The sequence below is a fragment of the Podarcis tiliguerta genome (assembly GCF_965153285.1).
Source record: "Podarcis tiliguerta genome assembly, chromosome: 2".
NCBI classification, from domain to species: Eukaryota; Metazoa; Chordata; class Lepidosauria; order Squamata; family Lacertidae; genus Podarcis; species Podarcis tiliguerta.
The window spans coordinates 40,090,565-40,102,784 of NC_139535.1; the positions used below are offsets into that span (position 1 = coordinate 40,090,565).

The following is a 12,220-nucleotide window of genomic DNA, read 5'->3' on the forward strand; positions in this document are numbered from 1 at the left end:
CCAGATGAAATTAAATAATGTTTTGCCATTTACTGCTGTGACCGCATTATATCCAATTTTTAAAATTGCCATCCTTAAGGTATACAAGCTCCTCCACATATGTCTGGACATAAGCCCAGCCCACAATGACTGAGGTCCCAACTAGGTCTGAGATTGGATTTCTTGAAGTCTTCTTCCAGTTGTTGTTGTTGTTGTTGTTGTTGTTGTTGTTGTTGTTGTTATAAAGGCATATGCAAGTGACGTAAGATTTGGACTGCAGCTATAGTGCTAAGGAGAGGGGATACCAACCCTTTCCTCTGGTGTTATTTTCCTCCCTTCTAATTTCCCCTGTTTCCAGCGGCTATTAGCTATGAAACGGGAAAACAACATATACTCATACTGAACCTACCTTTGCCCTCTCTGCAGCTAAGAGCAAGGGGGAGTGTGGTGGGTTGAAGTCAAGAGGTGATTACAGATCTCCCGTGCCATGTCTAAAATGGCCTTGAATTAATTTAGTTCCTTCCTTACCTGAGAAATTCCCCACCTGATCGTGCCAACAAAGATATGTATCTGTAATGGTGAAGATAAATGTGTCTACCTCTGCCCCTCTGCCCCCCATAAAGGTTGAGAAACTTAGTGAGGATTTGTTGGAGCAAAGGGAAGGGAAGAAAACAGCACTTTGTTAGATCCACCAGCTTTGCAGTGGAATTTTACAAGGAAGAGACAAAGATACTCTAGGTCAGGGGTCTGCAACCCGCGGCTCCGGAGCCGCATGTGGCTCTTTTACACCTTTGCCGCGGCTCCGGGGCGGATACTAGCGAGGGGAGGAGGCGCATTGTGTGCCCCAACACTCCCCACTGTGGCGGGCGCTGTACTGGCTGTGACGTCACATGGGGGCGGTGCGTGCGTAAGTCACGCACCGTCCCGACGTCACCTTCCCGCCCGCCCGCTACATTGTAAGGGGCATGTACGCTGGTCACTGCATTGAAAGGGGGCATGTACGCTGGTCACTGTTTTGAAGGGAAATGAATAACACACACACACAAAAAGGTAACTTGTTAATTTAACGTTTATTTCTATGAGGAGGAGTAATTCTGAGGGGTCAAACAAAGAAATAATTAAAAAAGTGACAAAAAAGTTATTTTTATAATGACGAGTTTTGCGGCTCCCATGTTTTTTTTCTTTGGAAACGGGTCCAAGTGGCTCTTTTTGTCTTAAAGGTTGCAGACCCCTGCCCTAGGTGTCTGCCCTAGAATCAGTGGTGGCTGATGGTCCTGGAGACTGGTGAGGTGGAAGGCAGGGAGCTCAACAGTCAGTGACCAGTGGTAGGGCCAAGTAATTCTAGTTTTGTCTCCTCATTCTCATCCCTGCTGAGTTAAAGAAGGGGAAAACAGAGACTAAGGAGGGGGAAGCTGATAGCCCGTGCTACCCCACTGTATTGGCTGGAAGAAATCAGGCAGGTAGGGGCTGTCTGAGAACAGACGTAAGGTAGGTGAATTTGGTGGTTTCAATTTCTTTGTTTCTCATTTTTCCAGTCTGAAGTTCAGTGCTCCACATTTCCTCACTAGTTTGCAATTTTAAAAAATCATCATGAAAATTCCTTACTATTTTATTTCTCCAACTACACACATTTTGTATGCAATTTTGCCCAATGTGCAGTTTTGCCAAGCAATTCCCCCTAACATAATGCATTTTTATATATTTTGTTCACTAATATGTGTGTGTTTATGCACACTTCACCCTAGCACATGCATTTTTTGTATACATTACTTGGCTGGAAAACTGCATTACAAATTTCAGAGAAGTGCAGATTTCATAGGATGGCTGTGTTTTGGTCCATGTATTGTTTTGGAAAGTGCAAATTAGGTAAGCTCACCTTCAAGTGCAAACTGAATCATGTCTCTCCTCCATCCCTAGTGATAGATTGGTCCTGGTCGGGCAGCCTCCACTGCATAGGTTGTCTGAGAAGAGAAGTGAAATATTCACAAAAATAAAGTATCATTATCTTTTGGATTTAACTGATGGGCTAGGTTAAGGAAATTAAAGGTGGAAACTTGAAATGATATATGTGATGCTGGTTGGGAATCAGTTCACACTTGTAAGTTTAAGGGGATTTCAGATTCTCCATGTAATTGAGACAATGGTTAAATTCAGCTGGAAATTCCATGGAAAATATTGTTTTGAGGAGTTGGGATAAAATGCTAAATGAACAGGAAGTGTCTCCACCTGCTGTCATGGATTAGGGAACCTGTAGAGTGCCCCCCCCCCAATTCCGTCACATCCACAGCGTTGGACCTAAAGAGCCTCATGTCAGGAAAGCAGGAAATAGCATTTTTTAATCTTCCTTTTTGGTATTGAGATAGCAATATAGATCAGCAAATCAAATGTCTGTTTATGATAGCTAAGTTGGTAACAATTATGCTGGCTTTGTATAGGGTATAAAATCTGTGCTCTGAGAGGGTAGCAATTTTGCATGACTCAGGCCAAACTAGATATTACACTTGGGATGGGTGTAACAGTCTCCCAATTTTTTAAAAAATGAAAACAGCTGCAGGCGGCTGCCACTTTTAGCAGACCTGAAGGGGAGTGGCTGCTTAACCATACAAAATCATTTCCTTCCTTTCTGTCTCCCCCCGCCCTCCTTTCTTATTTATCCATGGGAGAAACACACAGGGTGTGTCATGAATGATCCATAATTTAAACAAATAAACAATATTCTGATTCTCCCATGCCTTTTCCTGATTAATGAGATATCCTCTCATCATAAACTGCAAGTTCAACTCCTAAGCAAGCAAAAATTCACACACACGACAAATACCCTTCCTCTCTGCAATATAGTCAAAAGAAACTCTCCCACCCCATTTAGTATTTTCAATGTTGCACTGGTTCTCAGAAAATGTATTTTCTACGGACTGGCATAAGAATCAGTTTACCTTTTAGAACAGGGTTTGTCCTTTACTGTTAATAATAATCTGGAAGCCATAGCCTAAGGTTTGCTCCCATTGTCACACACATTTTTCAAACAGTATCTTCACATGCATCAGGAGATGATTATGGTTTCACACATTCTGCACAAGAATTACTCTGCCAATGTCAACACAACAGTTAATCAGAGGAATAAGGTCTGATAGACTCCATTTGTGGAGAGGAAGGTCCTCTGCATTCCTCTATGCCTCTCCAAACATTCCCACACAGCATAAGACCATTACAATGAACCCACCATACCTGTTTACCAGAACCATCTTGGCAGGCTGGGACAGAAGAACAAGAATCGTGTGCCTTGGACTGCAAAGCTGCACTGCTGTGGGGAACAAGCCCCACTTGAGTTGTAATGCTGTGAACTCTCTTCCTCCACCCAGGTGTGTAGTATCTAGGTGTAAAATAAACCATGTATTTTAAAGTGCCACACTCTCTGACATGCCTGAATTCCCAATGGAAACACAACCCTGTAACCGCCTGGAATCTTGCTACCACTCAGCAGAGACTGGAGGTGGCACACAACCTTCGTAAGCATATTGGTTACGAACAAGCATCCTTGTCTACTACAAACACTGACTACTTTAGCTAAAATGGCAGCAGTTTGGGAATGGAGGAATTAAGCCAAGTTGAGTTACAGGTATCTCAACAATGGTATCTCAATGATCTGCCTGCATATTGACTCCCTGTTTGAAAGCACCCTATGAGGATCCACACAGAGGGTTAGAAGTAGTACTAAACTTGGTTAAAAAACAAAACAAAACCCCAAAGCCAGCTGCTGAATATCAATTGCCTCAACCAACATGTAGGAACCTTTGCTATGAACACAACTGCTGGCTCTGCTGGAGCGGGTTTGTGCATGGACAACAAGGTTAAGAAAGCCCAGGGTTATTGCAGGTCTTTTATCACGTACAGTCTATCTGTTTGGCACATTATGGTTATAAGATTTCCTAAGTACCAGAGGGAGATTGGGGGTACAATACAATATAGCTTTTATTTATAAAGCCTTTTACAAATGTCCCAGGGAGCTATTTTGCAAAGGCAAGAGCAGACAAGTACAGCACGATAACAACAAATCACAGTTCATTCACTGCCCAGCTTATGTCACGGGGTCTGATTTCAGCTTTAGTTCTAAAACCAAACAGGGAATTTGCTTGGTGAGTTTCTGCTGCTAATGTCTTGACAGTACAATCTTATCATTGTTTACATGGGGTGTACGGATGGGCAAACTTGACCATTTCAGTTTGTCTCCATCTCATTTTTCCAATCTTAAATTCAATTCTACACATTTCCACATTAGTTAATCTCTCTCCCCCCGCTTTTAAAATTAATCATGGAAATGAATCAACATCTTAGCGCAATTTTCTCCTATCTGCGTGTTTGTATGCAATTTTACTTAAGATACAAGTTTTTGCAAATCAATGTTCCTTAAGGTTATGCATTTTTTTGTACTATCTTTGTTAATATATGCATTTTTTCTGCTATCTTTGTTAATATATGCATTTTCTACACACTGGGGTAGAGAACTGCATTGCAAAATTCTGAAAAGTATTAATGTTGAAGGAAGGCTGTGTGCTGTTTTGGATATTGTTCAAGACACTGGTGTTTCTTGCTGCCCTTCCACTTCTGTTGCATCTGAATCCTCTCTCAGGCTCCTCTCCTGGGTGTGGAGATCTCTGTACAACTCAGCAGAGGTTACTGAGTGCAAGGGCCATCTCCTCTATGGTGGGAGACCTGAGGCTCATGCATACAGGGGTCTCTCTAAATGCCGTCATCATGTAGCTTTGCAATTAGAATAGCCATTGAATAATGTCAGGCATATGTGTAGATTTCATACAAAGTTTAAGCAAAGGCAGATATATAAGTTAAACAGTTCTCCCACCTTGTGGCTAAGCTGAATATTACTGCCAAGATAGCATTTGCGTTAAATAATCAGAGGACGTGAATGCATATTAATCCCAAATGTGCACGGCATGGAGAAAGTGGATAGAGAAAAGTACTTCCTCAGCCCCATAACACTAGAACTTGTGGATATCCAGGGAAGTTGAATGTTTGAAGATTCCGGACAGTTAAAAGGACGCACTTCACCATGCAACACATAGCTAAACGATGGAACTTGCTCCTGCAGGAGGCAGTGATGGCCACCAACTTAGATGGCTTTAAAAGAGAATTAGACAAATTCATGGAGGAGAGGGCTATCCATGGCTACTAGCCATGATGGCTATGCTCTGCCTTCACAGCTGGAGACAGCAATACTTCTGAATACCACTCGCTGGAAGCTCCAGGAGGGGCGAGTGCTCTCCTGCTCAAATCCTGCTTGCAGGTTTCCCACAGCCATCTGGTCGGTCACTTTGAGAACAGATGCTGGTTTAAATAGGCCATTGGCCTGATCCAGCATGCTCTTCTTGGGTGCCGTCTTAACACTCCAGAAGCTGCGTGTGAAACGTGTTTCATACAGTAATTATTAAAGTTGCTCCACCTAACATTGTGATTAGTCTGTCAGATGCTCCACAAATACTTTTCATCACCTATTTAAGAGCCAGAGGGGCTATAGCACAAAGGGCAGTTGCTGACAAATTATCTCTATAGGCTGAGACCTGTGTCCACTGCAATCAATATCCCTCACATGTAATAAAAAAATATCTGTCCACAAGGTGGGAAAAAAACATTCTTACCCAATGGAGAATATTACCCTAATCTGGTGGAGCAGAAAATCATTAAAAAGCTGCCTTATTGGTCTAACTAGCTCAGTATTATTTACACTGACTCTCTAGGGTTGCAGACAGAAACCCTGCAGACAGGGTTTCCAGCCTACATAGAGGCGCCAAGGATTGGATTTGGGGTCTTCTGCATGCAATGCACGTGCTCTGCCATTGAATTATGGCTTACAGTTTATATAAAGATGTAGCAATTTTTCCTTGTTTCAAGGATTTCCAGCTCTCAAAATGTAATTGAAAATCTCACAATATCATATTTGGTCTCTGTGTGCAAATGTTCAAGGATGCAATTGACGGGAGGAGAAAAATCTATAGCAACGATGCCATGACCTAAAAATAGTGGAGACGGGCAAGCTAACTCCCAATTCTCCCCACTGCTGAACAGCTGGACCACATCAAGTTCATGCATAGGTCACAGGCAAGCTGGAGACAGTCAGCTCGGGTATCCACAGCAGTGACCAGAGGAGAAATGACTGCTGGGAAGAGTGCAAAGAGAGGAAATGCCATGGTGCATCTGTAACAGTGAAATCGGATGCCTTTATCTGCCCGAACTGCAATAAAACATGTCTCTCCCATATTGGTCTCTACAGCCACAGCAGGTTTGGCTTTACCCCTAAGAGTGCATTCTTCCATTGCCTCTCGAGACAGATGCCAACAATGTACACTTGCTGAACATTGATCTGCCAAAAGGCTGGGTGCAGTGCCATCCCACTGAGCTCAAGCCAAGCACGACCTTGTGATAAGTTTAGGAGGACAGAGGTCAGCTCCTTCTATCACCTATACCTCCCAAGGGGAAAGAGAAAGCTGAAGGAATCAGCTGAGCTTCCTTATGCTGGCCAATCCATGTGAGAATTCTAAGCATGGCCACATAAAGAATGAATGCAGAGTTCCATGGGAAAGGAGGAGATGAGGGACAGAGTGAGAATGAGGATCGACACTATTATTCTACATGGGCTCAGTATGGTACCTCCTCAGTAAAGTATTCCAGAATAAAGTGATGCCAGGAAAACCTGGAAAAAATTACCCTATTAAATTGGTTGTCTTCTTCAAATTCCCCCTGCCTATAAGGTTACCCATAGTATTACTGTAAGTAAACCCCTTTAATACCAACTCCAAAACACACACACAAAACCACAACCCTCAGATCTCAGCATTTATCTATGTTTGGTCACGGTTTGGCAAAAACAACAACAACAACAAAAAACCTCAGAATGAGTGTGACTGAACACAGGCTAGAGTCTATTCTGTGGCAGTGCAGGCAGTCAAAAAGTCTTTTTTCTCTGCCTCCTTTGTGTCAGTGTCCGATCAGGAAAAAGGCAGGGTAATCATCATCATCATCATCATCATCATCAAGAAAAATATTATAAAGTGAATGGCTGTGCTTAATCTGACTTTTGGTACTAATTGTTGAAAGAAACTCCTTCAAGTATATTTCAAGGCATAGAATTATTCTAAACAGATTCATTATACAGATTCTAGACAGATTCATCTAACAACCATTGCCTTAAATGAAGCCTCTTCCATGCCCTGAGCTCATATTCAGATACCCCTTCTCTGAATGTCCTTGCAAGCTGAAATACGGTGGGTGGTCACAGGAGAAAAGGCCTTCTCAACAGCAATTCCTTGTTTATGGAATGTTCACTTGCAACCATCTTCCATGTCTTTTTTGGTGCCAAGCAGATACCGTTTTATTTTCACTGGCTTTTAAATTTTCATTATTTTACCCAGTCTTACTTTTCTGGAAGGTAATGGATTTTGCTGTTTAGCGTGGTTCTCAGCTTTCTGTCTTATATGGATTATTTTAATTCAGCTTTTAGAATTGCATTTTTGCATTTTATGGTTTTGTTTTGGTTTTGTTACATGCTGCCCAGAAAAGGTGGCTAATAAATACAGTAAATTGTAAGAGCAGAAATAGTAATACTAATAATACAAGGTGTGCAGAAGACCAAGCTCCCAATATTTTCCCAGCAGGTTGTGGCTCAGGGCACAACCCCATGGAACTTGCAAATGTATCCCAGGCAACATGGGCATAGCCAAAGTTGTTGAACATCTTTTTAGGAAGCTGGCAACCGGGGGGAGGGGTGAATGCACATGTGCCCCCAATTTCTGCCATGCAAGCCAATCAGGGTTGTGAAGTTGGTGGATTGTCTGCCTCCAGTTTTCTCTCCCTTGAAGGGTAGAGTTGTTCTGCCCAGGTTGTAATATAGCCCCCCGTTACACACACATGCATATGCCACTAAAGGGCTTAAATTAATTTAGGAGTGGTGTGGACTCTAAGATCTGTGTATCTCGAGACAACTCGGAGGTGACTGAAAAGGAAAATGAGTAACGACAAGGATGAGAAGATGGGATTGAGAACATCATTGTAAACATAAAAGCAGCAGAAATATAGATGATTGGACTCCTACCGATCTCGGAGCATGGGTACCCCCCACAAAAAAAGTATAATTTGGAAAATAATTGGATTTTATGATTTGTATTGTTATAATTTGGATTAATTGGTATGATATGTTTGATTTGGATATATGGAAACTTAATAAAAATTATTAAATAAAAAATAAAAAGACCAGTGTACCTCAATTCCTAGGACTTCACGTGCCTTGCAAAGCCCATGGCAGCAGGAAAATATTTAAAAGATGAGAAGGTAACAATTCCTTAAGTCCAATAAAATCAAATATACACATATATATCTATATACCATATATATATATACACATATATATACACATATATATATACCATGCATATACATATATACCATATATATATACACATATATATATATACCATGCTTCTTAAAATATATTAACAAAAATAGCATTTGCCTGTTGTTGAAAAGATGCAATGATGTGAGTTTCCTAGGGAAAAACGTTCCAAATAAGGAAGATCTCTCTCTCTCTATCTCTCTCTCTCTCTCTCTCTTGTTCTCACCATTCAAATTTCAGCAGGAAGTGGCATCCTGAAGAGTGCATCTTGTAATATAGATGATCTTAAGATCTGGACAGTCTCGTACGGTAAGTGGGGTACCTTCAGATACTGGGGTCCCAAACCATATACGTATGGCTTTATTAGTTAAAACTAGTGCCTTGAACTGGGCTTAGAAATATAGTGGTGACCAATATAAGCAAATGAGGACTGGTAAACCATGTTCTGATAGTTTAACCGCCTTCAGCAACCTCGCTGCCAAATTCTGTCCTAACTGAAGTTCCTGGATCATCTTCAAGGGCAGTGCCACGTATAACACATTGCAGTAATCCAATAATGGATGACTTATTCATGCCATATTGAAAAATAAGTATAAAGTTAGTGAAAGTTCAGATCATATTTTTTTTTGAAAGTTCAGAACATTGAGTACAAACATGTATGTCTGAATAAGAGGAAGTTGTGTATGTGGTGTATGAAGTGCTTTTTTCTAAAAAATGTTTAGGGGTACTCTCATTTTGACTCAAGAAAGTCACCATTTTATAGTTGAAATCGGGGGAAATAAATACAGTGCATGGACAAAAGTACAAAGATTCACAAAATGTTTAAGGGTATGCGTACCCCCAGAAAAAAAGCAGTGTGTGTGTGTGTATGTGCAGGTCCATTGTTTCACTCAACATTTCTGGATTATAAAAGTGTAAAGTATCCAGATGGTGCAACAAGCAGTGATCTGTGTGATGCTGATCACAGTGTCAGGCTGAGTGTTGCCACCCAGACAGTGCATATATTTGAGGGCTTAGCTGTCCATTTCTTATTAGGACAGTAGTAGCACACAGAGCAAAAACCCTTAGTTGTTTAGAGTTATTTCCCAAAGCCAACACCACCTTTCAAAATCTGACAGCTGCTCAAGGCCATGAATAGTGCAAACAGCTTTTATTAGCTATTCTTATCTCCCAGATAAAGGGATACTAGCATAAACAATCTATTGGGCTGTATAGCTTGAAGAAAGAGTAGATAGAACAGTTCAGAAAAAGACAAGCTGAGCTCCCCAAGGAGAAACACAGTCATCTTTCACTGTCTAGCTATGGACAACCTGGACAAGAGTGTGGATTTCTATTTAAGGAACAGCAGCAGCATGGCAATCTGTAGTATTCTGCCATCTTTCAATATGCCATGGCCACGTCAGGTTTTAACATCTCAAGATGGAGCAAAAATCCCACTCTTTGTCATTTAAGAAGAAAGTATTATTTTTCTATTAGGAATTGAACTGATATTTTTATTTGTTTACAGTCACTACCCATACATTCCATCCTCCAGTCCTCTTTTGCTTCAATTCCTTTCCCCATATCTCACACAAATAGGTCTTGTATTAAAAGCAATCTGGCAACCTTCCAAAGAGACAGTCTCCAAGAACATCCCTCTAAAATAATGGCTTCATACCATGATAGTTGAAAATGAACTTCCTTGGTAAATTTTGACTTACCAAGTGATGGAGAAAAAGTGATTTCTATCACTATCAGTATCTGCTTTTATATTTCTCTGAGGAACCGGGCTCGCCACTTTTGGAGACAGATGTTCTTTCCAGATTACCTGCTTATTGAGCATTCATCCCAATTTGCTTGCACAAAGTTTGTTGTATGTTGCTTTACTGTAACAGTTTTTCTGAGCCTTCACTCTTATTTATTTGTGGAGAGGTTGTATGATGTTGCAGCCAGCGATTGTTATCCCACTCCCTTAGAAACTGCCATTCCCACAATTCTTTGTGGCAAGCCGAGACTGTTGAAGTGGTATAAGAGAGCTTTAAATGTATGCTGCCAGGTGATGTATATATATACATAGATATTCTAGGGTAAAGTGTGCATAAAAATGACATATTTGTAGAATAATATGCAAACATACATTACATAATGGAAAGTTGTTTTGCAAAAATGTGTGTATTGGGAAAAATATACAGATAACAATGTGTATATTAGGAGATCATTGAGTTAATATAGGATATGACAGCTGTTCTACCAGTATAGTGGTGGCATATTCTTCAATACCACTCCCCTAGTATAGCTGAAATACAGGGTTTCTGGATCAACTAAATAAAACATGATTAAGATTTATTTAACTGGGTGACAGTCCTCATGCTGTTCTACAGATACTACTGTTAAGAAAAAACTGTTAGCCAAACTTAGGGATGGGCATGGGAAGCCATTTAGTCCCTTACAAACAAAAACAAAGATACTGACATAGTCCCATTATCATAAAACGAGCCTCCACAAAATGAGCACAGATAGTAAAAGCCAATACCACACGGAGTGTATTTCAGAAGTTAACCTTTAAAATGACAAAGTCATAAATAGTGGTCACCAGAGTTACGGTAGATCTGACCAAAGGGATCCAAAGCCACACAAAATACTTATAACCAGTTTTGATGATCACATAATAAAAAGTTAAGTTGAAAATCCACTGGATTCCTTTATGGGTGTCAAAACCATACATGACAATTTTTTGTATTTTTTTTTTAAATGTGAACTTGCTGTTTGAGAGAGATTTCTTTACCCACTCTTGAAACAAACAGCCCCAAGCACTTAGAACTAGGCATGATTGCCTCAGATATTGGCACCAGATCTTAAAAGGTTGGTGACTACATACATCTTCAACAAAACAATGTCACAAGTGCACGTTTTGTTTATACCAGATCTCTCAAGGTACACTGCTTGCACATTCCAAAGGAGATCCCTTGCATACTGTAGACTGTATCATACTTGATTTGGTGTGGAGCTGTGGATGATTGAATGACACCTTGCAATTCCAGGGATCACTTATTCTAGAAGTGAACTTAGGTGGCTTGAATGCCACTGAGAGAAGAACCAAAATGGGGTCACCGGGAAGCAAGTGAGACATCCATATGCTCAAATCCAAAGATATTCAGGGGGGCAAATATTATATCAAGGGATCCAATTTTGGCAGGGGATGGGCAACAGGTCCACACCACACGCCTCCTTCAAAGAATCCAGGGAACTGTAGTTTGTTAAGGGTGGTTCTGTGAGGGGAAACCATAGTGCCCAGAGTTCTTTGTATACCTGGCGTAGCTCTGCCCTCCGTTGAAAAACCAGAACGGAGCAGAATGGCCAGTTGGGAGGACAAGCAAGGCTGATGAAATGAATTCTCCCTAGCAAGCGAGAATATACATTGCAACGCTTTTGTGGAAGGTCTCACTCGCTTCCGCTATTTACAAACTCCTCGCAGCTTTTCAGTGTCCCCTTTTTCGGATAGGACGACTTGCAACTACCACTGAGCATTACTTTGGCTGCAATCCTTAAAGGAAAAGCGCGTGCGTCACCCTACCACCCCCGGCCTCTCTTGCCTGGAAGCCGACCCTCGCCTGGGAAATTGCCCTTGACTCGCTTCTCTTTGATTTGTTTTCATGGCGGCTACGGCAGAACCACAATTCCCAGCATGCCAAGGGCTACCGTTGACGCTTTGGAACGCGACGCTTCCCAGCCCCGTTAGGCCGCCTCCAACTACCACACCGCACTGAGAACCAGAAAAGAAACGATACCGCGCTAGGCTCGGTTACAGAGGACTCGTTCAGTGAAGTGCAGCCGTGACGTAAGCCGCGTACGTTAAGGCAAGGC

General features: G+C 41.4%; 1 long non-coding RNA gene across 2 annotated transcripts; it reads right to left on the reverse strand.

The window, feature by feature from the left end:
• Positions 1-706: 706 nt before the first annotated feature.
• Positions 707-12,188, reverse strand: LOC310667180. Of its 2 annotated transcripts, none has more exons than XR_014506181.1 (4): positions 11,666-12,188; positions 3,205-3,349; positions 1,856-1,940; positions 707-1,349 (listed from the first exon to the last, which is right to left on the reverse strand). It is a non-coding gene; the product is annotated as an uncharacterized lncRNA (long non-coding RNA). The 2 variants fall into 2 exon arrangements; XR_014506182.1 differs by having other exon boundaries at positions 707-1,346; positions 11,666-12,187.
• Positions 12,189-12,220: the final 32 nt, after the last annotated feature.